This window comes from Physeter macrocephalus, chromosome 15, assembly GCF_002837175.3.
Source record: "Physeter macrocephalus isolate SW-GA chromosome 15, ASM283717v5, whole genome shotgun sequence".
In the NCBI taxonomy this organism is placed as follows: domain Eukaryota; kingdom Metazoa; phylum Chordata; class Mammalia; order Artiodactyla; family Physeteridae; genus Physeter; species Physeter macrocephalus.
Genome location: NC_041228.1, coordinates 35,697,567 through 35,716,321, shown reverse-complemented (window position 1 = coordinate 35,716,321; position 18,755 = coordinate 35,697,567).

The window sequence follows — 18,755 nt, the reverse complement described above, 5'->3', positions numbered from 1 at the left end:
ATCTTAACAGACACTTCACCCAAGAAGATATACAGATGACAAGTGATTATATGAAAAGATGCTTCACATCATATATAATCGGGGAAATGCAAAGTCAAACAATGAGATACCACTACACACCTATTAGAATGACCAAGATCCAGAACACTAATACCACCAAATGCTGATGAAGGTGTGGAGCAACAGGAGCTCTCATACATTATTGGGGATGTAAAATAGTTTGGTCGTTTTGGAAGAGTTTGGTAATTTCTTACAAAATTAAACATATTCTTACCATATGATTCAGCAATCATGCTCATTGGTATTTACCCAAATGAGTTGTAAACTTATGTCCACACAAAAACCTGCACACGGATGTTTATAGCAGCTTTATTCACAATTGCCAAAACTTGTAACCAAGGTGTCCCTCAGTAGGTGAATGGATGAGTGAATTGTGGTACATCCAGACAATGGAATATGATTCAGTGATAAAAAGAAATGAGCTCTCAAGATATGAAAAGACATGGAGGAAAGTTACACGCATGTTACTAAGTGAAAGAAGTCAATGTGAGAAGGCTACATACTGCATGATTCCAACTGTGTGACATTCTAGAAAAGGCAAAACTATGGAGGCAGTAACAAGATTAATGGTTGCCAGGGATGTGTATGTGGGGGGGAGAGATGAATAGGCAGAGCACAGTGGATTTTTAGGGCAGTGAAAATTCTCTGTATGATATTATAATGATGGATATATGTCATTGTACATTTGTCCAAACCCATTGAATATAAACCCAAGAACATACAATGTGAATCCTAAGGTAAACTGTGGACTTCAGGTGATTATCATGTGTCAATATAGGTTTATCCTTGATTAAAAAGTGTACCATTCTGATGAGCAACGTTGGTAACGAGGGAGGCTGTGCATGTGTGAGGCCACAGCAATTTTGTTATAAACCTAAAACTGCTCTAAAACAAAAAGTCTTTAAAAAAATAAAAGTGAATGAGGTAAGATGTTAAATTTCAGTGAATATGAGTAGGTGAAAATTCTCAATACTCTTCTTGAAACTTCTCTGTAAGTTTGGGATTATTTCAATGAAAAGTAAAAACTAAAAGTATGCCATCTTTCAAGTAATTAGTTTCTCATTTTAGAAAGTAATAACCTGAGAAGAAATAGTATTTGATGTTTGAACCATTGATTCAGCAAGTATTTATTGAATACCCACTCTGTGCCAGGCACTAAAGCTAGAGAGAACACTTGGTAAGGACCCTCCCCTTAAGTGCCCTAGCAGAGAGGGAAATCCAGCTCTATTATCTACTTTTATCTATTTTGCTGAAGTCACCTTCATCCAGGATCTTAGCAGTAGGGTTGGATTTCAATGCAAATCCCTGAATCGTCATCATTGCCTTTGTTATTATCATCATTGTTGCAGTCCACTTCTTCAAAGAGCAAAAGCCCTTCCCAACAGTTGAGAAAAGGGGAATAAAGAGAAAGGAAATTATATGTAGGTTTGTTTGAAAGTCATAGCAGTAAATATACACTTCAAGACATCTCATTTTATTAAGACACTAATAGTACACATTTTAAGATTTGCTCTGATTTTGCAGCACCTTGAAGACATTTTTCCCTTTGTTTTGGGGATCACCATGTAAACAATGATTATATTGCAATGAACAATGAATTTATATTGTCTCTGGAGTTTGGGGCTTGTTCTAGAGCACTAAATCAAGTTGTAGTTTGCTGGTGGCCTTAGCAAAGCAATTGTCACTACAGTATATGATATCCCACTTGTTGGGTTTTCTGTAGTTCAAAGGCCTGGTCACAAGCTTGTTTTTTCATAACAGCCAAAGACTGAAAACCCAAGTTTCCATCAACAATGGGATGAATAAATTGTGGCATATTCATACAATGGAATACTATACAGCAAAGTAAGCAAACTACTGCTACACACAATATGGATAAATCTCACAGACATAATGCTGGACAAAAGAAGCCAAGCACAAGAGTCCATTTTGTGTGAATTCATTTCTATGAAGTTCAAAAACAGCTAAAACAAATATATGGTGAGAGAGGTAGGAAAAGTGTTTACCTTTGGAAAGAGGGGTGTGAATATTAACCGAGTGGGGTTGCAGGGGAGCCTCCTAGGGTACTGAAAGTGTTCTGTTTCCTGGTGTGGGTGGTGATTACACGGTGATTATAAACATTGGCTAAAAATCATAAAGCTGTACTCTTTAGATTTTTGTACCCAAATGAATATAAATACCTCAATATAAAAAAATAGAATTCATGTAAAAATGAAATCTGGTTGTAGTAAAAACAAACAACAAAAACCCTCAAGGCAGGGCATGGGGTAATGTTCCCAAATTGCCATGTATCAAAGATGTTATTAGAAGGAAATACACCAAAGATACCTCGTTTACAGTATGCTAAAAGTCTCCTTGCTACACTCACACATGGTAAATACACCATCTCTCCATAAATCCACTGGTTTGTTTCTTCATGGGGAGAGCTGGGATGAGATCTATGTTTACACTCAAATGTCACAGAACATATGTATTGGTCATCTATAAGTTTTTTAAATTGAAATTTATTTGGCATATAACATTGTGTAAATTTAAGGTATACAATGTGTTAATTTAATACATTTATATATTATGATTGCCATTGTGGTGATAATTAGCACCCCTATCATATTACATAATTACCATTTCTTTTTAGTGATTGGAAACATTAAGTTCTAGTCTCTTAGCAAGTTTTATGATTATAATACATTATTGTTGACTATGTTTGCTAACCCATGCATTAGATCGCTAGGACTTATTTACCTCAAGTTGCAAGTTTTTACCCTTAAACAATATCCATCCTATCCCCCCAACCGCCAACCCCTGGTAACCACACCATTGGTGGCTACATGAGATTGGCTTTTTAAGAACATTATTTAATTTCATATTGATGTATAATTGGCATGTAACATTAAATTAGTTTCAGATGGAGAACATAATCACTTGATATTTTTATCTGTTTTGAAGTGATCATAAGTCTAGATAATATCTGTCACAACATATAGTTAAAAAATTTTTTCTTGTGATGAGAACTTTTAAGATCTACTCTCAGCAATGTTCAAATATGCAATATAGTATTACTAACAATAGTCACTATGCTGTATATTACATCCTCAGAACTTATTTATTTTATAACTGGAAGTTTGTACCTTTTGATCCCTTTCATCCATTTCACCCACTCCACACCTGACTCTGGCACCTGCCACATGTTCTCAGTATCTGTGAGCTCAGGTTTTTAATTTGCTTTTGTTTTTTAGATTCCACATATAAGGTGAGATCCTATGGTATTTGTCTCTGTCTGACTTATTTCACTTGGCATAATGCCCTCAGGGTCCATCCACGTGTTGCAAATGGCAGGATTTCCTTCTTTTTTATGGCTGAATAATTTCCCATTTTATATATGTGAGAAATTATATATATCTATGCATATTTATATTGAATATATACACATACACACAGTCAGACCTCCATATCTGCAGATTCCACATGCATGAATTCAACTGAGACAGAAAAAATTTTTTTTTTAATTCTAGGTTTAAAAAAGCAAAACTTGAATTTGCTGCATGCTGGCTGCTATTTACAAAGCATTTACATTGTGTTAGGTATTATAAGTAATCTAGAGATAATTTAAAGAATATGGGAGGATGTGCATGTGTTATAAGCAAATATTATGTCATTTTATATACGGAGCTTGAGCATTGGAGCTTTTGGTATCCGTTGGGGGGTCCAGAAACCAATCCTCCTCAGGTAAGAGGTATGACTGTACTACATTTTATTTATCCATTCATCAGTATCTCAGCTACTGTAAATAATGTTTCAGTGAGCATGGGGGTACGTATATCTATTCAAGTTAGCATTTTCATTTCTTTTGGATAAATAACCAGAAATGGAATTGCCGGATCATATGGTAGTTGTATTTTTAATCTTTCAAGGAACTTCCATACTATTTTCTGTGGTGGGAATGTAAATTGGTGCAGCCATTAACAGTGCACAAGTTTTCCCTTTTCTCTACATCCTTGCCAACACTTGTCATTTCTTGTTTTTTTGATAGTAGCCATTCTAACAGGAGTGAGGTGATATCTCATTGTGGTTTTGACTAGCATTTCCCTCATAATTGGTGATGAGCACCTTTTCATGTACCTGTTGGCCATCTATATGTCTGCTTTGGGTCTTTAAGATCCTCTGCCCAATAATTAATAGAATTGTTTATGTTTTTACTATTGAGTTGTGTGAGTTCTTTATATATTTTGATTAACCCCTTATCAGATATATGATTTGCAAATATTATCTCTCATTTTAGAGGTTGCCTTTTCATTTTGTTAATTGTTTCCTTTGATGTACAGAAGGAAGACTAAAGTCAAGGAGCTTACCACCTGTTTTCCTTTAGGAGTTTTATGATTTTGGTCTTACATTTAAGTCTTTAACTCATTTTGTGTTAATTTGGGGGGTATGCTGTAAGATAGTGGTCCAGTTTTATTCTTTTGCATGGAGCTGTCCAGTTTTCTCAACACTATTTATTGAAGAGACTGTCCTTTCCCCCACTGTATATTCTTGACTCCATTGTCCTAAATTAATTGGTCATATATGCATGAGTTTATTTCTGGGCTCTCAGTTCTGTTCTGTTGATCTCTGGTTTTGGCATAAAGAGAGACACATACTGTTTTGATTATAGACCTTTGTGATATAGTTTGAAATCAGAGCACATGATGCCTCTAGCTTTGTTCTTCTTTCTCAATATTGCTTTGGCTATTTGGTGTGTGTGTGTGTGTGTGTGTGTGTGTGTGTTTTATTTCCATACAAATTTTTGAATTGTTTTTTTCTATATCTGTGAAAAATGCCATTAAAATTTTTATAGGGATTGCATTGAATCTGTAGGTTGCTTTGGGTAGTATAGACATCTTAATCAATGAGCGTGGAATATCTTTCCATTTATTTGTGTCTTCAATTTCTTTCCTCAATGTCTTATAGTTTTCAGTATACAGGTCTTTCACCTCCTTAGTTAAATTTATTCCTAGTTATTTTATTATTTTTGATGCAATCGTAAATGGGACTATTTTCTTAATTTCTCTTATAGTTCATTATTAGCGTATAGAATCTTGTATTAGTTCCAACAGGTATTCTGTGGTGTCTTTAAGTTTTTCTATATATAATATGTCATCTGCAAATAGTGACACTTTAACTTCTTCCTTTCCAATTTGGAGGTCTTTAATTTCTTTTTCTTGCCTAATTGCTGCGGCTAAACTTCCAATACTACGCTGAACAAAAGTGGGGATAGTGGGCATCCTTATATTGTTCCTGACCTTAGAAGAAAAGCTTTCAGGTTTTCTCTGTTGAATATGATGTTAGTTGTGGGCTTGTCATTTATGGCCTTCATTATGTTGAGGTATGTTTCCTCTATACCCACTTTGTTGAGAGTTTTTATCAAAAATAGATGTTGAATTTTGTCAAATGTTTTTCCATTTATATTGAAATGATCATATAATTTTTATCCTTCATATTGTAAAGTGATGTATTACATTGATTATATTATGTTGAGCCACCCTTGCATACCTGGAATAAAACCCATTTCATCATGGTGTATGATCCTTGAAATGTATTGTTGAAGTTGGTTTACTGATATTTTGTTGAAGATTATTGCATCTTTGTTCATCAGGGATATTGGCCTGTAATTATTTTTTCTTCTTGTGTCCTTGTTTTGGTATCAGGGTAATGCTGGCTTTGTAAATGAGTTTCAAAGTGTTTCTTCTCGTTTTGGAAGAGCCTGAGAAGGACTGCTGTTAATTTTTCTTTAAATGTTTGGTATAATTCATAAATTAACTCATGTGGTCCTGGACTTTTGTTTTTTGAGAGGTTTTTGATTAGTGATTCAGTCTCCTTACTAGTAAGCAGTCTGTTTAGATTTCCTACTTCTTCATTTAGTCTTGCTAAGTTGTATGTCTCTAGGAATCTATCAATTTATTCTAGGTTATCTAAGTTGTTGACATATATAATTGTTCATAGCAGTTTCATGATCCTTTGTATTTCTGTGGTATCAGCTGTAACATGTCCTCTTTCACTTCTGATTTTGAGTCTTCACTCTTTTTAACTTAGTGAGTCTAGCTAAAGGTTGTCAATTTTTTCTTTTAAAAAATCAGCTCTTAGTTTCATTAATCTTTTCTATTTCCTTTATCATCTCTATTTTATTTTTTTTCTAGTTCCTTGATATAAAGTTAGGTTGTTTATTTGAGATCTTTCTTGTTTCTTGACGTGTAAGAATCTATTGCTGTGAACTTCCCTCTTAGAAATGCTTTTGCTGCATCCCATAAGTTTTAGTTTGTTGTATTTTCATTTTCATTCATCTCAAGGTATTTTTTGATCTCTTTTGATTTCTTCTTTGACCTATTAGTTGTTCAGTAGCATGTTGTTTAATCTTCACATATTAGTGAATTTTCCAGTTTTTTTCTTGTAATTGATTTCTAGTTTCATGCCACTGTGGCCGGAAAAGATGCTTGGTATGATTTCAGTCTTCTTAAATTTATTAAGACTTGTTTTCTAGCCTAACATATATCTAACCCAGAGAATGTTGCATGTGCACTTGAGAAGAATGTGTATTCTGTTGTTTGTGGATAGAATGAATTCTTTAACAGTTATATCTGTTAAGTCCATCTGCTTTAATATGTTGTTTAAGGCAATGTGGTTTTTTTTTTTTTCTTTCTGTCTGGATGATCTATCCATTGATGAAAGCAAGTTATTAAAATCTCCTACTATTATTATTATTACATTGCTATCTACTTCTCCCTTCATGTCTGTCAATAAATATAAAATATATGCTCCTATGTTGGGTGCATAAATATTTACAAATGTTATATCCTCGTTGGATTGATCCCTTTATCATTATGTAATTCCTTTTTTGTCTTTTATTACAGTCTTTGTCTTAAACTTTATTTTGTCTGATATAACTACCCCAGTTCTTTTGGTTCCCATTGCATGAAATATCTTTTTCCATCCCATCACTTTCAGTCTGTGTGTGTTCTTACTTCTGAAATGAGTCTCTTGTAGGCAGCATATATTGAGTCTTGGGTTTTTTGTTTGTTTTGTTTTTGTCTTTTTGTCCATTCAGCCACTCTGTTTTATGATTGGAGAATTCAATCCATTTACATTTAATTATTGATAGGTATGTACTTATTTACATTTTGTTAATTGTTGTGTGGCTGTCTTGTAGTGTTTCTGTTCCTTTCTTCTCTTCCTTTCTTTTGTGATTTGATGATTTTTCTGTGGTGGTATGCTTAGATTCTCTTTTCTCTTTTGTGTATTTACTATAAGTTTTTGCTTTGTGGCTACCGTGATGCTTACAAATAAAAACTTACAACAGTCTATTTTACGCTGATAACAACTTAAGTTTGAACGCATTCTGGAGGTCTACATTCTTATTCTATGCCCCTCCCCTCCATCGTTTTATGTTTTGATGTCACATTTTACATTTTTTATCTTGTGTTTCCCTTTAAAAAGTATTGTAGTTATAGTAATTTTCACTACTTTTGTATTTTAACCTTCATAGTAGCTTTATTAGTAACTAATCTACCACCTTTACATTAGATTTTCTGAATATTACTGTATATTTACCTATACCAGTGAAATTTATACTTTCGTATATTTTCCTGTTGCTCATTAGCACCATTTTGTTTCATCTTAATGAAGTCCCTTTAACATTACTCATAAGGCCAGTCTAGTAATGATAAATTCCTTTAGCTTTTGCTTTTGTGGAGCCGAGTAGAGTATTACTGGTTGGCAGTTTTTTTTTCTTTCACACCTGAATATATTGTGCCACTCTTTTCTGGCCTGCAGTTTCTATTAAAATCTACTGATGGTCTTACAGGGGTTCCCTTGAATATAACAAGTTGTTTTTCTCTTGCTGCTTTTAAGACTCTATCTTTGTTTAACTTTGATACTTTAATTATACTGCATCTTGCTGTTGCTCTCTTGGGTTCTTCTTTTTTGGAACTCTCTGGGATTCCTAGATCTAGATTTCTGTTTCCTTTTCCAAGCGTGGGAAGTTTTCAGCCATTATTTCTTCAAATAGGTTTTCTTCCCCCTTTTCTCTCCCCTTCTTCTGGGACCCCTATAATGTAAATACTGGTCTGACTGATATTGTCCCATAAGTCCCTTAAGCTATCTTACCTTTTTTTCTTTTCTGCTTTGCTTGGGTAAGTGCCACTTTCCTGTCTTTGAGTTTATTGATTCTTTCTTCTTCATCTAGTCTGCTGTTGAACCCCTCTACCTCTAGTGTATTTTTCAGTCCAGTTATTATATTCTTCAGCCCCATGATTTCTATTTGATACCATCTTATATTTTATTTTAATGATTTTTTTCTTCAGCTAAGACAGCAAAAGATTTGATTTATTGTACATGTGTTATATTCAGCCACAACTGAGAACAGAACTAGTCCAGAATGTCACAGGTCCAGGGCAAAGGACCAAAAGGGACCATTTTGATATGAGCAAGGTGGGTCTCTCGAAGGTGGGAGAGGTGACCAGAATGGCCATAGATGTTCTAGATCCATTGAGACAAGTTCTAGACAGTAGGCATGCAGTCCAACAATTTGTACCAGCATACCTGGCCTCTGGTTGCCCTTGTTTCTGCTCCTGTGGCTTCCATGGGTGTACAAGTTTACTTGGCCCTCTGTCTCATCTTTCTTCTTTTGCGCTTCAGCCTGCGCATTTGCTTCTTCCTCCACTTTGCTCTAAGGGCGTGGAGGTTTCTCAGAAGATGGCGCTAGGGCCAAGAGCTATATTTTCTATCTCTGTTGACATTCTCACTGTGTTCATCCATTCTTCTCCAGAATTTGGTGAGCACTTTTATGACCATTATTTTGAACTCTTTATAGGATAAATCACTTATTCTTATTTCATTAATGGATTTTTCTGAGGTTTTAGCTTGTTCTTTCTTTTGGAACATATTCCTGTTTCTTCATTTTCCTTGACACTCTGTGTTAGTTTCTATGTATGAGATAAAACAGCCATCTCTTCTTGTCTTGAGGAAGCAGTCTTGTGTAGGAGATAAGCCTTATCATTCAACCTTGCCCTATCTTTTATTTGTCTCTCAAACTTTTGTGATTGTCCAAGGAGCCTATTTTATTTTTCGTGGCTCCCAGTAGTTGAGGGTATGTCAAGACCTGTCAGTACTCCAAAGGGAAAGATCTCATTCAGTACCTAGATTCAGGCTGATTGAAAGCTAGACCCCCAGGCAGCAGCTTTTAAAGTATGCAGATATATACAGACCTATGGAACTGCAAGCATAAGTCCTGCTGGCCACCAGACCCAGGTGATTTTGAGATGTTCCCTGGGTGGGAGTCACAAAAATTGAGGCAACAGATGAGCATAGTATTGGGTTGGCCCAAAAGTTCATTTGGGTTTTTCTGTAACATCTGATGGAAAAACCCAAACGAACTTTTTGACCAACCCAATAGTTCCTTTCAGGAGATACTGGTGACCTGGAGCAAGGTAAAGAGAATGGAAAATGGTATCCACTGGCCTCCATCCCTGGAGCTGAGCAGGCTCCTAGATGTGTCAAACCAGAAGCCTGCCCATCCGGTTGAAGCTCCAGAATAAGCAAACCGGTCTATCTCACAGAAAGTGTGTGTGTGTAGTGGGGGGTGCGTGTTTCAGTCCGCTTGTCTGCACAGTGCCCTGGGTATGGTAGCCAGCCAAGATCTGTGTCTCCATTTGTTTCTGTCCCATGGGACTCAGGAACACAAACCCTGCTGGCCATCAGAGCTAGGCAATCAAGTGGCATCCCCTAGGCAACAGCCACAAAAACCAGGGCACCAGATATGTGTACAGGCTCCTCTCCAGGAGATACAGGCACTCTGGAGCATAGCAGAGGGAGAGCATGAAGATAGTGCCCACACTTGGGGTCTCTGGAGAGAAGTACGGTGGACCCTCACATGTGTGTTTAATTAGAAGCCTGCCCTTTAGGCCACAGCTATGAAGATAATAGGCTTCTTTCACAGTAGGACTGGGTGCCTCAGTCTGTTGCTTCTTGTGTTCTGGGGGTGTTAGCCAGTTAAGAACACTTTCTCCATTGGTTACATGCCTATGGGACCTGCCAGTGTAAGCCTGATTGGTCACCAAAGCCAGTCAATCTCAAAGGTATCCCTGGTGGCAGCCACAAAAATCAGTGTTAGAGGAGGGTACAAGCTCCTTTCCCAGAGATACCAGCAAGCTGACATGAGGCAGAGGGAGAGAGCAAAGATAGCACCCACGAGCGTCCATCTCCAGAGGGTACCCCAGCAGGTCCCTAGATGTGTGTTAAATCAGGTGCCTGCCCCTTAAGTCAGTGCTTTAAGGTAAGCAAATAAACCTTTATCACAGGACGTCTCAGTACCTCTCAATTGGCTCCCTCTATGCTGGTCCCTGCAGTGGGTGAGTCTGAGCACCCAAGCCCTTTAGGAGTCATTTCTCAGTTCACTGTATCCTTGTATTTATTATAGACATGAACCCCATTGTTTTTTCAAAGCTAGATGTTTGGGGGGCTCGTCTATAAAGTGCAGGTCTTAAAAGTTGAGGTGTCTGATACACGGTTCAAACCCTTCATTCTTCAAGAAGCAGCTCCAGATTTTGGGTTTCCTCCCAATTCAGGGTTCTTTGTGCCAGGGGTGGGGTTTATAGTAACATTGTGTCTCAACCTCTCCTACATGCTTCAGAATGGGTTTTTTCCTCATTTGCCTGATGTGTAGGAGTTGCTCAGCCTAGGTTTGGGTAATTTCCCAGAGGAAATTGTTCCATTTGTAGCTGTAGATTTGGTATATCCGTGGGATAAGGTGAATTCAGGATTTTCCTACATTGCCATCTTGAACTGGAACCCTATGAGTTTGGCTTTTGTAGATTCCACATATAAGTGAGATCATATAGTATTTGTCTTTCTCTGTCTGACTTACCTCACTTAGCATAATGTCCTCAAGGCCCATATATGTGGTTACAAATTGCAGGGTTTCCTTTTTCAAAAAAGGCTGAATAATATTCCATTGTATATATGCCACATTTTCTTTATCCATTCATCTGTTGATGGACATTTAGGTTGTTTCCATATCTTGACTATTGTGAATAAGGCTGTAATAAACATGGGAGTGCATGTATCTTTTCAATATCCTGTTTTCATTTCCTTTGGGTATATACTCAGAAGTGGAATTGCTGGGTCATAGGGTTTTTGTCTTGAAAGGATGTTGTATTTTGTCAAGTGTTTTTTCTGTATCTATTGGGATGAACATGTGATTTTTATCTTTCATTCTTTTAATATGATGTATTACTTATTGTTTTACCTATGTTGAACCATTCTTGCCTCTCAGTGATAAATCCTACTTGCTCATCTTGTGTAATCCTTTTAATATGTTCTGAATTCAGTTTGCTAAATATTTTGTTGAGAATTTTTGCATCTATATTTATCAGGGATATTGACCTAGAGTTTTCTTGTAGTGTCCTTATCTGGCTTTGGTGTCAGGGTAATGTTGGCCTTGTAGAATGAGTTTGGAAGTATTCCCTCCTCTTCAATGTTTTGGAAGAGTTTGAAAAAGATTGGCATTAATTCTTCTTTAAATGTTTGGTAGAATTTGCCAGTGAAGCTGTCTAGTTCTGGGGTTTTCTGTGTCGGGAGGTTTTGATTATTGATTCAATCTCTTCACTCATTATTGGTCTGTTCAGATTTTCTATTTCTTCCTGATTCAGTCTTGGTAGGTTGTGTGTTTATAGAAATTTATCTATTTCTTCTAGGTTATCTAACTTGTTGGCATATAATTTTTCATAGTAGTCTCTTATGATCGTATTTCTGTAGCAATCAGTTGTAATGTCTTCTCTTTCATTTCTTGAGTCTGCTCTCATGTTCTTATTCTAGCTGAAGATTTGTTGATTTTATCTTTCTGAAAAACCAGCACTTAGTTGTGTTGATCCTTTCTATTTTTATCTGGTCTCTATTTCACTTATTACCACTCTGATATTATTATTTCCTTCCTTTTGCTTATTTTAGGCTTAATTTGTTCTTCTGAAGTTGTTCCTTAAGTTGTCAAGTTAGGTTGTTTATTGGAGATCTTTCTAATTTATTAATATATGCATTTATTGCTTTAAACCTTCCTCTCTGAACTATTTGCAGCACAGTATTTGATATGCTGTGTTTTCATTTTATTTAAGATAATTTTTTATTTCCCTTTTGATTTCTTCTTTGACTCATTGGTTATTCAGAAATATGTTGTTTACTTTCCACATGTTGATTTTCCAGCTTTCCTCTTGTTTTTAGTTTACTGTTGTGATCACAAAAGATAGATGATTTAGATCTTCTCAAGTTTATAAAGACTTGTTTTGTGGCCTAATATATGATCTATCCTGGAGGATGTTCCATGTGCACTTATAACAAAATGTATTCTGCTGCTGTTGGATGAAATGTTCTATACGTCTGTTAATCGATTTGGTTGAAAGTATGGTTCCAGTGTTTTCTTAATATTTGTGGGGATGATCTATCAGTTGCTGATGGTGGGGTATTGAAGCCCCCTACTATTATTGTATTGTTGTCTATTTCTCCCTTCAGATCTGTTAGTATTTGCTTAATATATATAAGGTGCTCCAATGTTGGGTGCATATAGTTTTATGATTATTATATCTTCTTGATGTATTGACCACTTCATCATCATACAATGACCATTTTTGTCTCATTACTAGTTTTGGCTTAAAGTCTATTTTGTCTGACGTATGATTGCCCTTGCTTTCTTTTGGTCTCCACTTACATGAAGTATCTTTTTCCATCCCTTCAACTTTGAGCCTATGTGTCTTTAGGGCTAAGATGAGTCTCCTTCAGGCAGTACATATATTTGGGTCTTTTTTTTTTTTTAATCCATCCAGCCATTTGGTCTTTTGATTGGTGAATTCAATGCATTTACATTTAGAGTGATTATTGATATGTAAGGACCTACTACTGCCATCTTATTGTTAGACCTTCTGGTTGTTTTGTATCTCCATTGTTTATTTTTCCCTCCCTTTCTGCCTACCTTTGTCGGTTTTCCATGGTGGTATGCCCTGCCTCCTCTCCCCTGCTTTTGTTTCCTGAATCTACTCGAGATTTTTTACTTTGTGTTTACCATAAGGCTTACTTAAAACATCTCATAGATAAAACAGTCCTTTTTATGCCGATAGCAACTTATCTTCATATGTCTTCATATAGAAGACATGTCTTCATATATAAGCCTTTATATATAAGGCTCTACCCTTTTGTTCCTCCCCTTTTATATTTTTGATGTTATCATTTACCTCTTTTATGCTGTGTATTCATTAACAAATTATAGTAGCTATTTTTTAATACTTTTCCTTTAACCTTTATACTATAGTTAAATGGTTGACACACCATTCTAATATTTAGTTTTCTATTTTTCACATTTCCCAGAGTATTGTATACTTTCATATGTTTTCATGTCTCTTATTAGCATGTTAATTTCAACTTAAAAAACTCCTTTGAGCATTTCTTGCAAGGCAGGTCTAGTGGTGGTGAATTCCCTCAGCTTTTGTTTGTCTGAGAGAGTATTTTTCCTTCATATCTGAAGGATAACTTTGCCTGATGTATTCTTGGCTGGTATTTTTTATCTTTCAACACTTTGAATATGTCATTTCACTCACTCCTGGCCTGTAGAGTTTTTGCTGAGAAATCCATTGCTAGCCTAATAGGAGTTCCTTTGTAGGTTACTTTTTCTCCTCCTTGTCTGCCTTTAAGATTCTTTATCATTGATTTTTAACAGTTTCATTATGTGTGTTGGAGAAGGTCTTTTTGCATTGAAGTAACAGGCTGTTCTATTAGCTTTATGGTATGTATGTCCAATTTCTGGGAAGTTCTCAGCTTTTCTTTATATAATGTCTTCTCTCTCTCTTCTCTTTCTGGTACACCAATTAATCTTGTCTTTCATATTGAATTCAATTAACTCTCATTAAGGTTTTTTCACTCTTTTTAGATCTTAGTTCTCTTTCCTCTTCTAACTGAATTATTTCTATATTCTTATTCTCCAAGTCACTTTTTCTCTTTTCCATCTGGTCTGTCCTGTTACTGCTGCTCTCTATTGCATTCATCTATTTATTTAATTCTTCAGCTCCAGAATTTGGTTTTTTCATAATTTAAATCTCTTCATTAAAGAATTCCTTCCATAACTGAACTACTTTGCTATACATCTGAAACTAACACATTATAGATCAACTATACCCCAATATAAAATTTAATTTTTAAAAAAACCTCCTTCTGTTCATTTTATTCCCTAGTTCATTGAATTATCTTTGAGTATTCTTGTAGCTCAGTGAATTTCATCAAAGCTATTTTGAATTCTTTATCAGTTAGATTGCACTCTACTGTACCTTGTGTTCAATTGGTGGAGAATTATTTTTCTTTTTATGATACCATACTTCTTTGATTTTTTCATGTTTGTAGGTACAAACTCCTGCTTTCACATATGAAGCAGCAGTCACCTTAACTAAGGTTTTATGTCCTCTTTGGTTCTTACAGTTCAACAGGCCGGCTATTGGAATCCTTTCTTTTGTATTTCAGACTGTGGTTCTAAAGCTCAAGTTTGTGGCTTTCTCCCTTGCTCACCGAGCTTGACCTGTTATCTGGGCATCCTCTGTGTCTATTGGAGCTAGCTCTTGGGATGCATTCAGGAGTGGGCACAAGGAATTTGCAGTAGAGTGGGGTGGAGGTGAGTCTGGCACTTGAGGCAATGGTGGTGCCCACAGCCTGGTGGGGGGATCCTTGAGTGGAATACTCCCAGATGTTTGTTGGTGGACTTCCTGTTGAAGTCCTGAAGCAGACACCAGGAAATGCATTTCTTTAATGCCCTTTGATATCCTTACCTTTCTCTTTCCTCTCCAGTCATGGATGTCTGTTCTCAGAAAACTTGGTGCTGCTTGACAGAGATGGGTTTCTTCAGTCATAAACTCTGCACAACTGTGGTAGTCAGGCATTCATTCACCACGTTTGCTCTCCACCTACCTTCTCCATGGGCGAGGTCCCCACTTTCCACTTCCTCTTACAGGTTGCCACTGCTGCCACCAAAAGCCCAGCCCCTTGCAGTGCACTCTTGGGGAAGGCGGCTGCCTGTGTGAGTTCTTCCCTCTTTTCTGCATCCAAACTCATCTCTGTGTCTATGCTGTTCTGATGGCGTGCTGGAATCTCCCGAGGCAGGCTGGACTTTCACCAATTCTCTCTCACCTGTGAATATCTGCCCAGTTTTGCACTCTCCAGGCTTTTTTTTTTCCCCCATCGTGGCAAGTGGTGGTGGGTAGGGCAGGTTCACCAAATCCCATGGATCCACAGCCCTTACTATGGACCTGTTATTTTTGCACAGGTGGGCTGGTGTGTCCCTTGGTGTAATGTGCAGAGGCACTTCTGTTCTGTTATGGAGGTCTAGTTAGTTGTTATAAAAGGAGAGAGAAAATAAGCATGACTTAGACTGCCATGATTCTGACATCATCACTTCAGTGATCTCTGAGACCAGGTGAAAACTAAGTTTAAATGATGACCAAAAAAAAAAAAAATCTCTTTACAAGTTATTCTTAATATAATTAGTAAAGAAAATACAAAGAATTCCTGTTGAAGTTTTTTCACCTTAAAGGATTAGCAAGAGAAATAAAAACTAAACCAAAACAAAATGAAAGTTAATAGCACAGACTTGAGTCAGAAAGCCTGGAGTTCTAGATTTGGCTTTGCCACTTACTGGCAGTATGTTACTTAAATAAACATACCTAATTTGTTGGAAATTTCTTCTTTAGCAGCAGCCAGTGGCATTTTATCTATTTGCTAATAACTGTTGAGAAAAGGTTGACATCTTCCTAATTGGCACAGAAGTACAATACAGGGTCAGAAGTTTATTCCACAAGTTTTATAAAAACTCAGGATAATTAAAAGGTTTTGGTTAAGTCCATTAACAATTCCAAGGGAACCTAAAATGAGAACATGAACAAGCTCAGAAAAATGATCACAGGGTTGATAAAGGAAATGTCTGATATTCCCAGGCAGTCCAACATGCTCAAAAGAAAGGAAAATATTCTGATTTAGAATTTTAGGCTCAGCTTGGTCAAAGACCTCTTTTTTAACTTTCTAAATAATGACTTTCTCTTTCCCTGTTTTTTGACTGCCCTAAAATATGAAAACAAAAAAGCACCTTTATGTTTTGGCTTACTCTCATGCGCTTTGATATACCCGTATCATCCCATCTCCCAGGCTGAAAGTAGCCTGAGCATCTGAGATTTTATGGAACTTTACTTTTACGTAGTTCATAGGCAGTTTACACAGAATCTGAGAGCATGAACTGTAGGTCTGGATTCTAATCCTAGCTTCACCACAACTTACTATGTGACTTTGGGCAAGTCACAAAACTTCTTGAAGCTTTAGTTTCCTCATCTGTAGAATATGATTGACTCAAACTTATAGGATGGTAATAATAATTAGATATAGTGCATGTATAAAGAAATTCTGATTTTCAAACAATGATCCACCCATCTTAAGAATCCCTGCTCTACAGAGGTGCCCATAACTGCTGTCTTAGTGCATACCATCTCCATTCCTCAGACACTTATTTCATGATTTTTGTTGCTGCTCATAATTATGGTGCCACCAAATTATCACTGTATCATAATTGGTACTGTAAATAATCACCAACATTTGCAAATGGTTACTTATAAAAAATGAGATCTATTTAACAAGTTTAAAAATTGAAAGGATGTGTTTAGCATACAATTTAGCATCTGAGTCATTTTTTTAAGTCACTATAACTTTTTATGCTATTACAAGAAAATGGTCAAAATGTCTTCAATAGTTTGGGAAATATTAACTTTTTGGATGTAGTCTGGCATGTTTACTCAGCAATTTGAAACTCAAAATATTCCAAGTACCACATTTTACTTGGGGCTGGGGATACACAGAAACAGAACCCCATCACCAATCACAAATCCATCTGCTTGTGTTTACCTTATCAACTGTTATTACTTATTTTGTGGATCTGAAAGAGATTCTTGATTTCCAATGTAAAGAGCTTTTTCTCTACAGAGGGAATGTTAGTTTAGGCTAATGAATAACCTGTTTCACGTTTTCTGGGGAATATGTCAGTAACATCAGTAAATAAATTGCATGTTTTTCTGCCTTTGCAGAGAAGACAATCCTCCCCACCAACTTGCAATTGTGGACAGATAAAAACGTAAATAAGGTAACATGTACAATTTGAAAGTTACCTTCTTATTCTGCCATGTTTACACATAGTACGTGCGACCAGGTGGCTGAGAAGACACAGCAACATCCAAGATGTATCAAAGTAACTAAAAAACCCTTCAATTTAACCAGTTAGATTGTCTAATTAAAGATATGTTATATGTACATAAGAGAGTCAATGTGAAGCCTAGAAAAAGGGAGGCCAGAACTCATCAGTGTAGCACTGGTCTCCAGCAAAGCAGCATGCGTCAGACCATCACGGCTGGTCAGAGCTGGCCAGCTCTACCCACTTTGCTTCCAACTTGAACCAAACTTCTGATTTTGTTTCTATGAGAACTGGTCTTACAGGGAGAATGCACTTATTAAGCACAACTATCCAGGTCCTCTTCAGTCATTTACTCACTGCAAATAAATAGGGACCATGGTTTTTACATCAAAAGAGTAAGAAAATTTCAAAGTACTCTCCAAAATGTCACTCATTCATTTGTGATCCATTAGTTTGATAGGAGAGAAGTAAGTATAATCAAAGGTAGCATCCTGTAAACAAGACACATTACTTTAGCTAGTACCCACAGAAAAACATAATCAATTTAGTTTATCTCAAACCTTCCAATAGAAGCAGCCGTACATATGCCTTATGTACGGTACAGTAGTAGTGTCAGCTGCCTCCTGCTTCACCTCAAATCCTGCATGAAGTTAGGTGGTTTAAAGTAACTACTGTCGATGATGAGCCATACATTTATCAGACACTAGTCCTCATTAATTGTGGAGATTGTTTTGTGAAGTCTTGCTAACACTGAAATTAGTTAATACTGAATCACTGCTCCTAGGAGAAATAACAAGGTTAGATACCTGTGAACATTTTCATCAACTGATACATAGCTTTGTTTTATGTGTCACATAAAACACACACACACACAGACACAAGAATGACCTTGAAAAGGATACTTGTTTATGAGAGCTGAAACAAGAAGGCAGACTTTTTTTTTACCTCAGCTGGGAACATGTGCATTTCAAGTGACTCAAAATTTGATGCTATGTGCATGTCTGCAAATGACTGAAATCTATTATTTGCACAAGTAGATTTTTGGAGTTACAAGTAACTTTTAGTGAATTTGCAAATACAGAATCATCAAATAATGAAGACTGACTTTGATGTCAATTCCTGCAAGTAGATCACAGACAACTACTTGAGTTTTGCTGCCTCCTCTAAGAAAATAGACATTTCAAAGATAGAAATGAGTTATCTTCCTATCACACAAGAAATACTGAATTCCAGCTATCCAATGTATAAAGCAAGCTACTGTCTGTGCAAACCCTAGCTGTAACTCTAGATTTGGAATGGTTTCCAACTGTGAGAACTTTAGCTTGAGACACCTTAGAAGTTGCTCCTTTAAAACCTACAGGCTTGAACCATTTTGTAGTCAAATTTTGAGAAACATAGTATATATTCCTCTGCCTTCCTAAGGCACTGAGGAACGCTTTCATGATGACTCAAAGATTGTTTTCATCTCAAC